General features: G+C 32.2%; 1 long non-coding RNA gene across 1 annotated transcript in view; it reads right to left on the bottom strand.

The window, feature by feature from the left end:
• LOC143066718 (uncharacterized) overlaps positions 1-15920 on the bottom strand; it is a 30574-nt gene that overhangs the window by 212 nt on the left and 14442 nt on the right. The window contains exon 3 of the long non-coding RNA XR_012975761.1: positions 747-818. This is a non-coding gene — a long non-coding RNA (uncharacterized LOC143066718). The remainder of the gene's footprint in view (positions 1-746; positions 819-15920) is intronic.

Here is a 15920-nt window from a genome sequence, read left to right as displayed (position 1 = left end):
AGTTTCTTTTGTTACCTATTCTGACATCGGGCTCGGACTCTAATCTAACTGAGCGTATTGCTGTATCAGGCGTATTGCTGTATCAGGTTGTATTAAACAATTATTTTACATTTGGAATCATTGGTCAAATGACATTCTAATGGCGTTAAAAACATGTGGTGTTTACGTACATCTTGGTATTAAGTTTTAAGAGCTGAACTCATCAAGATGTAGTGATAGAACAATAACATATTGCAGGAAATGCGTACCATTCCGGAGCACCTGATTTCACTCCCGGATTTTAGTGAAGTTTGTGTTGTTTCTTATTTATTTTTCATATTTGTTGATGTGAATGTCTTTTGGTTTTATGAGTCTTTGTTTACTCCTTAGTTTTGATTGTTATTGTATTGTAATATATTGTTTTATAATATTTCTTTTTGATCCAGTTGAGCCACATCAATTGATATTTTATAGTGTGTCTTTCTATGTTGTAATGTTATACTACTGTCGAAAGCTAAGGTGAAGGTTGACGCCTGTTTTAACGTTTAAATCCGTTTCATTTGTTAGTACTTGTCCGTAGTCCTGTGCATGTTTTTCATGGATTGTCGTTTGTTGGTGTGGTTCCGAAGGGTTTCTAGTTTCTCGTTTTTAAAATAGATTTGATTGTTGGTGTTCCTGTTATAGATTACTTTACACACTTTGACTTGGATGAAGAGTTGCCTCATGGGCACTCATACCACATCTTAAACATAAACATATATACATACAGTGTAGTCAGTGCTGATAAGTTTTGAAATGCTTCCTTCTGTATTTTAGTAATTTGATTGTTGTGCAAAACTCTGTAACAAAGTAAAAGCGAGGTAGTCAATTTGTTTTTTTTGTAATTCTGTTACCGGTAAAGTATTATATAATTTCTGCATTCACAGATGGTGTTGATATTTTCAAATTTGATCAACTAAAAAATGTTTAAAACGTAATCATTCCAATGAAATTGAACTTTAAGCAGATATTTAGATATAACATTTATTGTATTTTACTTCTTTAATGGTTGCCTTTTATACAAACAAAATGTGTTGCACTAAAAATCTTACATATGAGGTAATGCGTGAGTTTAAATATATAGCCATGTTTAAATTTTAAAACAACTGTCGTATTCTGCTTTTTGAAATTTGAAAATGATGTATCATGTATATAAAACTTCGTGTTTAATAGTGTATTTGGGGTCTAATAATTGTAAACCGTTTTGACTATTAGATTTACTATAATTCCAATATATATAGACACAAGACATTATTCAAAACAGTCGTTTTTAGTAAGAAAAAGATCACTGTTTGAAATTAGTTACTGTTACAAAAACTGTTACTGCATGGACAATGATTTATGGGCTCAATATCCACAACAAAACACTCGACAGGTACACAAAAATTACAAACTGGCATATTGATAACGTAACTGTTTATTCTTATTATTTTTAACAAAATAATCCTGTGTAAAGAAATGTTTTAATGAAGATACATACACATGTGTATTCTAAAGATTTAAAACGACGCATTACATGTAATAAAGGGTCATATTCATTTGCAAATAGACGACTGCAACCATAATCACAAAGGTTAAATTCATTGTTTAAACAGCAGATCATCTTAAACAATGGACAAAACTAAAGTACTGTTGAAGGTAAATATCATGTATAGCTACATGTATATGTACATGAAGACACAGTGTATATGTATCATGCTTTTTGCATGCGCTATGACTACTTTATATATCTTCCGTGAATAACCTCACATCCGTTTGGCTCTCATAATGAATAAAGTATACGAAGATATACTCTTAATGCTAAAAAGGGAAAAGATTCGAAACTTGGTGTCTGTGACTTCAGTGCAACAAGTGAAATTTTATTCTTTTGAGTCATCTTTTCTTTGTATTCCAGTAGGTTTATCGGTCTACATTGTTTATAAGAACAAGAAGATTTCAAAAGCTTTCGTAAAGTAAAAGAAAACGAACGAATAAACCTACTTAAATACGAAGAAAAGACAGTTCAAACAAACAGTGGCATGATATTCACAATGAATCTTCCCTAAAATAGATTATTCCATCACCTTCCGTCTTAACTTTGCTCAGAAAAACACATCAAGGATATTCGAGCTACATCTAAAATATCTAAACAAGAGACAGAGAAAATGGGAGATTATAAACCATGCGGAGGATGCAACTTTCAACATCCGACATAATAAATATCAGTCATTTCAAACAAAAGGCAGAAATTACACAATCACAAAACATCTTTTAAAAGATTGGAAAAATCTAAAGCTCAAACACATCAAACGAATTGATAACAACTGTCATATTCTTAACTTGGTACAGGCATTTTCGTATGTAGAAAATGGTGGATTAAACCTTGTTTTATAGCTAGCTATACATCTCGTCTTGTCAAATTCCATTACAATGACAACGATGTGTGAACAAAGACACATAGACAAAGCACATCAGTATACATTCAAGACAAGAATAAAACAATTATCATAGAATCTTAATACAATGACGGGATGTGTAAGTACAGAGCCACGTCATATATACCAAACAGGCATAAATAAAATGTTGGGACAGTTGTGTAACAGTACAGAATAAAATCGAAGCGTTGAAATCAGTTAGAAATTGCTTGATTTTTTGGATTGGCATAAAGCTAAAAAAATAAAACATACAGACAAACAATCAAAATTACAAACCTGATAATACAATCAGTTACTGAAACCTTGTTTAAAGCTAATAAAAACTCAAACATTAAAAATAAGTCATGTATTCCCATCTTAATTATAAATATAAAATTGCTCAGGGGCCAGCCTTGATACCAATTTTTTTCCCAAAGGGTCCAGTAGAAATATTAAAGGCCCTACCATGGATATTTTTTTACTACAGGTACATACCTATTTATAGTCTTGAATTTTCTTATTATGGGCCGGCACGAAGCCGGTCCATTATATGATATGGGTTTGAGATTGTTACTGTTTCTGCGGGTCTACAATTATATTTTCTGCGGTTTATGAAAATTAAGGTAATTAAAAAAACCAAACATTTTTATATTAATTTCAATGTAAGAAGGAGATGCCAAATATTTATAACAATAAATGTTCATATGTTTTATTATGCACATAATGCGTGACCCGTATTTGAGAATTTCAAAAAAGCAGGTTATTTTTATAAATGTATACAAGGTATCCATGGTATCATGTTCTGACAAAAACTCATCATCGGAACATGAGAAATGATTTATAGTTTGAGTTATTTTCTCATTATATATATATATATATTTAGCTAATCACTTGTCGTCCGTCGTCCGTCGTCGATAACTTTTACAAAAATCTTCTCCTCTGAAACTACTGGGCCAAATTTAACCAAACTTGGCCACAATCATCATTGAGGTATCTAGTTTAAAAATGTGTCCGGTGACCAAGCCAACCAACCAAGATGGCCGCCATGGCTAACAATAGAACATAGGGGTAAAATGTAGACTATGGCTTAATTATAACTCTGAAACCAAAGCATTGAGAGAAAATCTGATTGGAGTGAAATTGTTTGTCGAGTCAATATCCATCTGCAATGAAATTTTCAGATGAATTGGACAATTTGGCGTTGGGTTGCTGCCCCTCATTTGTAATTTGTAAAGACATTTTTATTATCTTGAATACTATTATAGATAGAGATAAACTGTAAACAGCAATAATGTTCAGCAAAATAAGATCTAATCAGTTGACCTCTTAAGAAGTTGTTGCCATTTATAGTCAATTTTTAACAATTTTCATTAATTTAATTGGTAATTGTTTTCCACTATCTGAAAGGGCCAAGTCTATATAGATAGAGAAAATTGTAAGTAGCAAGAATTTCAGTAAAGTAAGATCTACAAACACATCACCAATACCAAAACACAATTTTGTCATGAATCCATCTGTGTCCTTTGTTTAATATGCACATAGACACAGGCTTTTTAGTTTCTAGATTTATTATATATACAGTTTTCCTCATTTAGAAAAATAATAATAATAAAGATCAATTTACTTTTAACGTAAACGATCTCGGGAGTTTATAGATAACATGTTTCAGTAACTGAAAGTGATTTTCAAACCTCCCAAATATCTACTTTGCTAGTGTTTATTTATACTTTGCAATTTTACTGCAACCAGACAGATTGAAATGAATTTGTTTTTAGTTACCCTGGTACAGGTCTTATGGATGATTTGGAATAATATCTGTAAATTTATTATACGCTATTTGTTAAACAGATGTTTGTCGCATAATTTTTAAACGCATTTTATACGCATGTTACCACAAACATATTTTTTTTAAACTGCGTTTAAACGCATTAGTAACGCATGTTTAAAATCTGCGTTTTACGTGCGGCGTAAGAAATAGGCATTTTATATGCGTTTCCTAGCGCATGTTTTACGTACGTAAAATTTATGTTGAACATGCGTGGCATTATTTCCTGTGTATTATGAATTTTTGTGTTTATGTCTTTCATTTCTGCATGTGTGCTTTTTCCTATATGGCTTTTTGTGATTCTTTGTTACATATGGGGTTGCCTTTATAGTGATTAAGATTGTAACACAATGTTGACTGCTTTACATCTAATGTGACATTTTTACCTACAATGTCTGTTTGTTTTCTTCACACATCATTGTCATTATAGTGGGATTTTATTCAACTGTCATACTAGTGAGAGGTTTATATTGCTATTAACCCTTAACTACAATTTTCTCCTTAAGAAAATGTCTGTACCAAGTCTTGAATATGACAGTTGTTATCTATTTATGTGATGTAAAATTGAGAATGGAAATGGGAAATGTGTCAAAGAGACAACAACCCGACCATAGAATGAACTAGAGAATTTCTCGGCTCGGACACACACTCCATAATCTAGTATATGTAAAAAAGAAGATGTGGTATGATTGCCAATGAGACAACTATCCACAAAAGACCAAAATGACACAAACATTAACAACTATAGGTCACCGAACGGTCTTCAACAATGAGCAAAGCCCATACCGCATAGTCAGCTATTAAAGGCCCCGATAAGACAATGGAAAACAATTCAAACGAGAAAACTAACGGCCTTATTTATGTAAAAAAAATGAACGAAAAACAAATATGTAACACATAAACAAACGACAACCACTGAATTACAGGCTCCTGACTTGGGACAGGCACATACATAAATAATGTGGCGGGGTTAAATGTGTTTGCTATTTGCTAAATGACTTTCTTTTGTTTATTTTCCTCGTAGTTCTGTGGTATTAGGATTTTACTATTTTAAAAATATTGTAGAATTTAAAAAAAGACATGATTTCAAGTAATATCCTGTTGGTAATAACAACTGATTCCCTGGTGTTAGGATATTCTAGTGGTGATATGAAGTGAAACCCTAGAGGTGATACATATTGATACCCATGAGGGTACATAAAGGGATTTACCTGAGGTGATATAAGTGAAACCATGGAATGACAACAGATTCCCTGACGATAATATAAAGTTGAACCCTTTCTGGTTATATAAAATATTACACGTTGGGGAGTATAGAGGGATTTCTTGATAGGGATATATAATGAAACCCTTGCTGGGAATACAAAGTGATATCCTAGTGATGATATGAAGTGACACATTGGTTGTAATATAACGTGATACCCTGGTGGTGATAATTTTATTGTGAAAATAAAGGTCACACTTAATTTAATACAAAGTGATACTATGCTTGGGACATAAAGTGCAAATAGTTTAAAACCAATTATGCAAATAACACGTTTCTGTCATACATTTTGATTATTTGGTAATTTTTTGAATTATTCTTTTGCAAATGTCTTTAAATTAAAATAATAATGTAAAGCACTATATATTTTTTTACGCATTCACAATTTGTTTTGAACCGATGTTATCGACAACGTCTAACAACGTTTATAGTTCCATGACGTCAGAAGAGTACCACGTTTATCTCACATGTGAAATTGTCGGTTCACCTGGAAATCAATGTTATTCTTGCAATCAATGTAATAAAAGGTGATTTAAAGTAATAAGGTAATGATGAAAATTTGTAAAATAAATGAAACTTGATTTCAAATCGACAAGTTGACTGTCCCTTTGGTATCTTTCGTCCCTCTTTTAGACGAAACGCGCGTACTAAATTTAATCCTGGTACCTTTGATAACTATTTAGCTATACCGGATAATACAATTGACTAAATGACGACGACCCACACATACAAATTAGGAAGAATTAATAGTGTTCAGAGACAGAGAAAATTAGACTGTATAAATATCTGCCGTTTAACAGAAGTTTTAAAAAAATCATTTTCTGATTACTTGCAATTGAAAAACTCAATATAAAACTTACAAAACATTTCTGTACACAACATTCATTTGAAATGTGTAAATGATGTTTGTTTAGGGTTTTGAATAACTCATTTACATAATTAAACATAATTATTTTGACAATTCGAAGTTTAAAAACATAAATTAACCCCTTATGTTTATAAAATAATCATAGTCAATTGGGTGTTTATTTTGTAGCTTAGAAAATTAATTAATTCAATCATGTAAAAATCCTTTAAGCGTTTTTTTTTTTATGTATTTTAGAAACTGCTATTTATATACATTAGTATGACTTTTTTTAATTTTGTGATTCTAGGCGGAAAAAGGCTTATGCAATTGCTTTTTCTGTAGCTATAAAACAAAATTAGTTTTAAAGTCAGTAAAAGTCCAATGACAATAGTGATATTTGAGACCTCCATACAAAAAAAGGTTGTTCAATTTCCTCGACATCCGTGTTCGTGAGTCCTTAACATCTCTTTTTGTTTTAAGGTCATTTAAATTTTATATTGGTTGATCATTGCACTTTTACTATAACTTATATGAAGGAGGTCAATCTATTTCTTTTTTTTTTTGCAAATGCTAGATGATGGTAAATATTTGAAATGCTTCTTAAAGCTCTTTTAAGAAATTGTTCGGGTTAGACATGAAGATGATAACTACAAACTGCATATATTTCTTTTAATTTGGGATACAAGGAGTAAGGTGAGAAGTAAAGTTAACTACATTGGTCTCTGTACATGATTTATTCATTGGTGAAAAAGTCCCTGAACCAAGAAAAGCTATGAACTATTGCAGGAATAACCAGCAATTATTGTCGAATAACTGTAAACCACCAATATTTTATTTGGCCTCTTTCTTTAAGTATTTATTTATATATGTTAGCGGCAATACGTGAAATTAGGCATTAAGCTTAAATCCTAGGCAATAAGCTAACGCTTAGTCATTAAGTTATTGCCTGAAATTTCTAGGCATTAAGCATGTTTCCTGAAATCTGATGATGATTATTCAGCTTATTGCCAAACATCATTTCAGGCAATATGTGAACTTTGCTATGTTTGCTTATCTTCCAAATACAACATGTAAATTCGTTGAAATGTTCTTGATAAATAACGTTTAAAAATTATATTTCAAAAATTTGATATAAACTTATATACTAATTCTAAGTATTGTATCGTATTCAGATCAAAAGTACTCGTATTTCTTTGTGATATTTTCTTTCAATTGTCAAGCTGATTTTAGTTGGTCAAAAATACGCAACTGAAGATAAGAAATCACATCATTTATCAATCTCGTTGATTGGATATGTAAATTTTCGTAAATATCCAAATTTTTTCTCACTTCTTTATCTAGAATATAAGCATTTAAGAGAAATTCTCTGTAATAACCAAAATATTTCGGCACGCACTAAAAAATAATTGTTTTAGACTTAGTTCATTAGAGCCACATGAGGTTAACAAAAAAGTTACTACACTTAACCCCATTTGTTTCCTTGGTAACAAAACTCAAAGTGGCAAAAAAGAGGGAAAAATGCTGTGTTTACAAATTTTGTCTAATAATATAGAATTTCATACATTTGATACTTTTTTTCAGTTTAAAAAAAAAGAAAAAAATGTGTTCAACAGTAAACTTTCTTAAAAAAATTCTATTTAGCTAAAATAGGGTAAAAAGTGCAATAAAAGGGGGATTTAGAGTCTTTTTGATCAGGTGTTGTAAAAAAATGCAGCCATTTCTGATATTGTTGATTATATGAATAGAGAGAATGGATTACAGTTATACAAGAAAAGAAAAAAAAATAGTGATAAAACTGACCAAATCAGTTCTAGGTTAGAACTGTTCTAGCTACAAATGTCTAAAAGGTGTCAGAATGACAGTTCTACATACTGGCCTAGAACAGTTCTCCTGACCGCTTCTTACAGATTTGATGAGAGGTTAGAAGTGATCTCCACTGTATATTGGAAACACAATCGCAAAGAAATATGTAAAACCGGCATATTATTAAAGACCATAGCATTAAACAACCTGATAATGGCTATGTTCAAATTTTCCATGATTCCATGACTATACTTTTACTTCCATTTTGTGGAAAGAGAGTAGCAGTCAAACCCGTGTTGTCCAAACAATTTTACAGAAGAGGACTGTTTAATTGAATCGATTTCAAATTAAAGTAAAATTTGAAGCTATATTTTCTTATATAGTGTTCCCAGATCACCTTAAGATAATTTATATTACTGGCTTCTAATTTAGTTTGTTTTCACAATAGCTTGTTTTCCACATAAACAGCAAAGTGACAACGTTCGCGTATTTACAGCTAAGGTTATTTGAATTAATTATAATGCGGCCAGAGGTATGGTTCTTGGTCACTGAAAGCTAATACATCGACAATCACAGGGTGATACTGGCTGGTCAAAATTATATATTTATGATATACTTACTACATGGACGAGGAACAATAAATTAACAATGGCCAATTGTCTCCACAAAGGTGTAAGACTATCACAAGGTACAAGTGTTAGCAAAAAAAAAACCCTGATATTATTTGATGCAATTGATATTCAAACTTCAGTTCTTATCAATCGAATATGTACAAAATATACGTTAACTTCGAAAGTTTTTTTTTATTTTTTTTTATTTTACTATTATTTTCTGTTTAGGCATATAGCTTAATGCCTGGACAAAATTTTCAGGATTTAGAGGGGAAATTCGCGATATTTTACTTATGGTTTAAATATGTCCATTATGACATAAAATATATATTCACAAAGTGTTATCGCTATATGTGCAGTAATAAAGGAGAATTTCAATAATTAAAGAAATAAATATTAACTACTTCCTGTAGGTCGTGACGTTTTCTCCTTGTTTTGCATCCCGGGATTTAAAATACAATCATAAGAAGTCTGGCTTTATTATAATATTTTAACGTTATCGTAAGCGCACCGATGACTAATGCTATATCTTATAACCATCCGATAATAAGAAAATACAACGCACAGACGTACATTTGCTCACATTCATTAGATAAATTTTCTATATTTACTATGTATATTTCGATTTATTTTTGTAGACAGCACAAGAAATTATTATTATTACTTTTTTGCTTTAATATATGCTTTTTCAGACTGTTAAAGTGATTAAAATAAACTATATAATTTAAACTGTAAAGACAATATATAGGTTTACGCTTATTGACCTTTTACTATCTACGCTATGATTAGGTTTATGCGATGTGTGTACTATTCACATCACAATACTTGTGAAATGCCTGTAAAAATGTATAATGTTATTTGCAGATCGGTAATTAGCTTTGCCTCTAGGGCACACCGTGCCAGGTCTGACTGTCTATTCAGATGAGTGGATTATGAGACAGGATGTATCGTTTAATACACAAATTTAAAATACATTTTCAAGGTGTTGACAAATTCCAGTGAATCGCCGTGGAATTATTTAATTACATCTGTTGGTAATATTTTATTTGAAGTCAAATAAGTTACTAAACTCATAATTGAACCGGTTAAAGTCTGGAAATTAAATTAAGTTGTCGGAATCAAATGATATCATGTACACTCTAATCATTTATCTATGTTTTTAAAAAAGGGAAAATAGAACTAGTTTTACAAAAGCATTTGAATTGTCCTAAATAGGCACAATGAGTACAGGAACACTTAAATTTAGGCATTTGAAAGCCATGATCAAATGAAAGGTGTACCTGTATTACATTTTTACTTCAAGCGTTTGGCATTAGATTTTAGCTGAGACTACTATAACACATAGTCTCAGATTTTAGTGAGGTCGCAAGGGTTAATTTTATGAAATATTATAGATTATTTGATATCATTTGGATAATGAAAGGAGTTATACTATAAAATCACATAAATTTATTACCAATACACTCGAGATCAAAGGTTGGTAATTTTGCTGATCCAGTTAACTTCTACTCACATATTTTTTTCGTTTGTTTTGTTTTTTTATATTACAGGGTTTTATTTAGGTCTCTTATCTCGTTAGATAGTGGAAGATATTAGCAAGCAAAATCGAGGGAATTGTGCAAATGATGATACAAGCATGAAAATTAGTACGAAGTATTATTGTTATATACTTTTTACGAAAAAAGTACTGGCCATAAAAAAAATCATTTTTCTAATATGGCCACGGCCTTTTTTTTAAAATGGCTGTTTTTGCCAGTTCGAAAATACTTATTTTTCTGTCAAACTTTTTATTTGACCTTCTTTTTGTAAAAAAATATTATTAGGTTTGATGGTTACATTCCTTCAGATGTTACGTATATACTAGGAATACATATTTGACATGTCAGGGTTTGCGCATGCCCGAAAATGTAACAAACTTCACACATTAACATTTGAACTATTCACTAAATACTGTAAAGCGGGTTATTTTTGCGGGGTGTAAATTTTGGCTTATTTTCGCAGATACAACAAAATCGCCAAAAATAAATCTCTCCAAACTAGAAGTGTACATACAAAGGTATTGATAAAAGTTTTCAATTCGCCAAAATAATAACCGCCAAAATATTTCGCATTATTTATTCAATGAAAATCGCGAAATTTTACACCTGCGAAAATAACCCGCTATACGGTACTTATTGCTTTTGGATTGTTAATGAAATTATGAATTGGTTTGATGAAAGTATTTAAGGTTATGAAACACATGCGTTTCATCATTTTTGCGCATGCGCAAACTATTTATAGACACAAAGACCGATTTGCACGCTTTACCAGGGCACACTGATGTAAATCGTACATATCGTAGTTCGTTTAACAGACGAGGACTTGGATTTCGTAAACATATCTTGGTCGTCATTGCATTGCCCAAAAAATGTATGTTCATTTGTTCAAGTAAGTGTAACATCTATGCTGTCCCTTTTTAAAAAAAAAAACCTCCATTCAGTTGCAATGACCAAGCATTCGATGGATAAGGTAAAAAAAATTATTTCTAAACCCCGAGCAAACATCAATAAAAGCTGCAGATCAACCACTTTTGGTATTGGCTATTCAATTCAGTGGGAATATCCAGATTATTACGGAGAAGATAAGCTAATCGTCACATTTGGTAGATGGTACATTGAATTGGCTTGTTTTGAAATTCTGGATGATATTTTAAGTGGTACCCCGTTAGTGGATGAACATGTGCTCTCACTGAAGCAGATATTGCAACACATAGAACGGCATATTATTTGGATGTATGTTTAAATAGTAATTTCGTTAACGTAAGACCAGCAAATTGTTTTCTAATATCTCAATTAACCAAGCACAAAACAGAATAATGCAATTGTGAAGGGCGATGTATTTCATAGGTTTAACCGAAGATCCTTATAAGACGATGGATGGTAGCTGGACCAGACGTCAGTAGATTGGTAGATGAATTTGAAAGATTTAGTGGTTTGAGTAATTCTACAACAGATGAACGACACCATGAAGACTCTACGTATACACAAAAGGATTTCTTTCGATAAACGTCAAAGGCTGTCTAAAGCGATTAACGAATTTGGAAATCTCTAGAACAGTCGTTCAATTCATTTCAATTAAAAGTTTTAATGCCAAATACACTTGACAGTTTGTGACATATAACAACAACAACATGAACAAAAACAAATGAAAACAATAACTAAGTGACTCAATATATATATATATACAACTCGTCTAATCATCAACCCAACAATGTTAAATCTGTAAATTTGCTTTCGCAAATTTTTGGTTCTTCCCTCGCCGGGATTCGAACCCATGCTACTGTGATATCGTGACACCAAATCGCCTGCACTGCAGCCGTCCCGCTAGACCACACGACCACCTGGGCTCTAAAAATAGAGCTTTCGCTGGCCGTGTGTTACCTTTCCACGTCAGTTTTAATCTAGCGGCGTACTGCAGTACATGACATATAAGGCATGAAGATGTTATTGTTACAGATCAGCTAAATTATCTATAGTAAAGGATCCTACAAATTAATGTAAGATACAGTCACAGAAAATAATTATATTGATAAGTACGTCTGAGTCAGTGACAACCCTACAACAGATGTAGCCATCGGATCGCCATCAATGATGGTAATACATGGCTGTGTACATAATGTATATACAACTCGTCTAAACATCAACCCAACAATGTTAGATCTGTAAATTTGCTTTCGCAAATATTTGGTTCTTCCCTCGCCGGGATTCGATATATATATAAATACGCCTGAGTCAGTGACAACTCTACAACAGATTTATCCATCGGATCACCAGCAATGATGGTGATACATGGCTGTGTATATTATGTATATACAACTCGTCTAAACACCAACCCAACAATGTTAGATCTGTAAATTTGCTTTCGCAAATTTTTTGTTCTTCCCTGGCGAGATCTAACATTGTTGGGTTGATATTTAGACGAGTTATATATAAGAAATGCTAAGAATGTAACTTTAACACACTAATGAGGGGTATAAAATTAGATGTTATATTTTATATATTATTCACGCAATATTTCGCTAAACAAATTAGCTTCATCGGGCGTGTGCATCTATCTAGGTGAAATCGGATGCAAGACAAATAATATCTTTGTAGCTTGACGGCTACACAATTTTTTTTGTAAAAGTTTAACATATTGATTGATGGGGTATATAAAACATATTTTTGCCGTTTATTGTACATAACAATTTTTAAATCTAAACAAATAGTTGTTTAAGTTAAATAGAATGAAATTCATGATTTATTCCTTTGGTTTTGGGTAGAACTGTTTTTCATCCCTCTCATTAAGTCCATCATGTTCAAGAGTACGTATCTGATGCATCCAGAACCTTTCTCTCTTTTTTTTTTCTCCTTTCGGAGTCCCAATTTTGGTTTACCTCAATTATTTGAAAGGTGATATTATCAAAAGTATGTCCTGTTCTTGAGAGGTGTCTCGTAATTGGACAGTTTCTTCCTTTTGTATTGAACGACCGGTGATTGTTAAGTCTGATGTTGAATTTAGTTTCTGTTTCACCAACATACTGCAGCTTGCAAATTCCACAAGTAAGAATATAAATACTATTTTCCGTTTTGCAATTAGATGTAACATAGATGTTGTATCGCTGCTTTGTTACTGTGCTGCTGAAAAAGTGGTCAGTGTTGGCAGCTTTACAGCACTTACAATTGCTTCTACTGCATTGTTTGTAACAGCCAAATTAAGAAGTTTCTTGTTTCTTTACTTTTGATGTCACAAGTATGTCTTTGAGATTTTTCGGTCTGCGATAGGCAATAACAGGAGGTGATAGAAAAATTTCTTTTAAGGAAGAGTCATTTTCGATATGACGTCAGTGCTTTCGGATAGTAGATGACATATTTGTCAAATCGGGATGGAAGGTTATAACTCAATATATATATATATATATATACAACTCGTCTAAACATCAACCCAACAATGTTAGATCTGTAAATTTGCTAGGTTGTCGTGTGGTCTAGCGGGACGGCTGCAGTGCAGGCGATTTGGTGTCAAGATATCACAGTAGCATGGGTTCGAATCCCGGCGAGGGAAGAACCAAAAATTTGCGAAAGCAAATTAACAGATCTAACATTGTTGGGTTGATGTTTAGACGAGTTGTATATACATTATGTACACAGCCATGTATCACTATCATTGATGGCGATCCGATGGATACATCTGTTGTAGAGTTGTCACTGACTCAGACGTACTTAGATATATATATATATACAACTCGTCTAAACATCAACCCAACAATGTTAGATCTGTAAATTTGCTTTCGCGAATTTTGGTTCTTCCCTCGCCGGGATTCGAACCCATGCTACTGTGATATCGTGACACCGAATCGCCTGCACCGATATTGAGTTATATAATGAAATTGTTAACTCTGAAGAAGGTAAGATATGTATATAAACTCAAAGATATTGGGTCTAAACAATACGAAGATCTTTTGAAGCAAATGCAAATCAAAGGAAAACCTGCTTTACTAACAAGATAAAAAAGAACAATTTTTGGCATATATACTAAATTTAGACCTGGTATCTATGATGAGATTATTTACTATTATAGCTGTAAAAAAAATCTGGAAATGTCTTTGTTAAAAAAACTGGAGAACATGAAAAGTAATTGAGATCTCTTTTCTAGAATTTACATTTCTTGTCAAAGGAGACATTTTGACTTGGAAGATTACTTTATGCATGAAAACCAAATTGCTCCTCTGTCTTTGTCTAAGGATATCATTTTAAACAGTTGAATTAAATCGCAGCAAATATATATACTTAAACATTGTGCGATTTGCCATCAACTTATCCAAATTCTGATGCATTTATCGTTGGGAAATTCCAGGACAACTACGTGCACACATATTTGTCATACTGCCTTGTATAAAATATTGCATTGATAAGTTTTCAAGAGAAGACATTGTATTTGTTGTTTACTAAATGAATAATTTTAAATCTGGAACAAGATAAAGACAAGGTGCTGGTGCTAGACGAAAAGTTGTTGGTTCGGGTAGAACGCAAAGGGTTTGAAGTAATTGTCTTTGTGAAGATGACAACACAATGGAATTGTTCAAGTTTCTTACCGACAACATTGCTGTTCTAGAAAATAATGAAAATGCTAATGTTACTCGAGGTGAAAATAGTCTTTGGAATTTCAATACGGATACTTCCCAGATATCCCCTTGTAACCACGAAGTAGCAGATACTCGAATGTTTGTTCATGATAAACCTGCTGCTGAAAATGGTGGATAAAAGTTATTTTAAGAAGTACTGACACCTTTGTAGTAGTATTAGGAATGGCAGAACTCGAAAGTTTAGATATTAACAAATTTTGGAGAGGTTTTTGAAGGAATAAAGAATTTCAATGGCTTCCTGTTTATGACATATCAAATGCGTTTGGTGCTCGTGTATCTGCGTTTCCTTCCTTCTATGCATTCTGTGTCAGCAGTTGTTGGGAAAGTTTATAGGTCAGGTAATTTTTTATGAAAACACCGACATGGACATCATAGAAGCATTTTTAAATAATATCTGGCAACATCAACGACATGTATTTCATGGACACTGGATTTGTATGGAAAAAAAACAATGACAGTTGGAAACCAAAATTGATTTCTTTGGCTGCCGTTACATACTCCAGCTGTGTTGGTAACTGTAAATGCTACCATTCTGACCTTCCTTGTACGGGGTTCTGTATTGTCAACTGTCAGATGATTATAAGATAAGCAACCTGTCTGTCTAACCATTTTAGGTATTTGAACTTAACAAAGTAAGTGATATCTCTTGTTAATTAGAAGAAAAAGAAAATTTGACATTTTCAACGTATTTGGCCGCCATTGTGGAACCGAAAGTCACTTTATCATCATTTATGTATTGTTTATTCGTACTTTAGGAACTATTATCTACTTTTTATCAAAACTTACATTGGATTATACCTTTACACTGCTTTCAAAGGATTTACAAAATGCTGTTAATGGGATATGACGCTATTTGCAACATTAACGGTGGCCATCTTGAAAAAATGGATTTTTTTTTAATGGCCAGCAACTGTTTTTTTTTCAATTTTTCGTTTAGTCAACCTTTATACCAAATTTCATGCTTGTATCACGATTTGCACAATTATTTCCATAATA

Source organism: Mytilus galloprovincialis, chromosome 3 (genome assembly GCF_965363235.1).
Source record: "Mytilus galloprovincialis chromosome 3, xbMytGall1.hap1.1, whole genome shotgun sequence".
NCBI lineage: Eukaryota > Metazoa > Mollusca > Bivalvia > Mytilida > Mytilidae > Mytilus > Mytilus galloprovincialis.
This window is presented reverse-complemented; position numbering and strand designations above follow the sequence as displayed.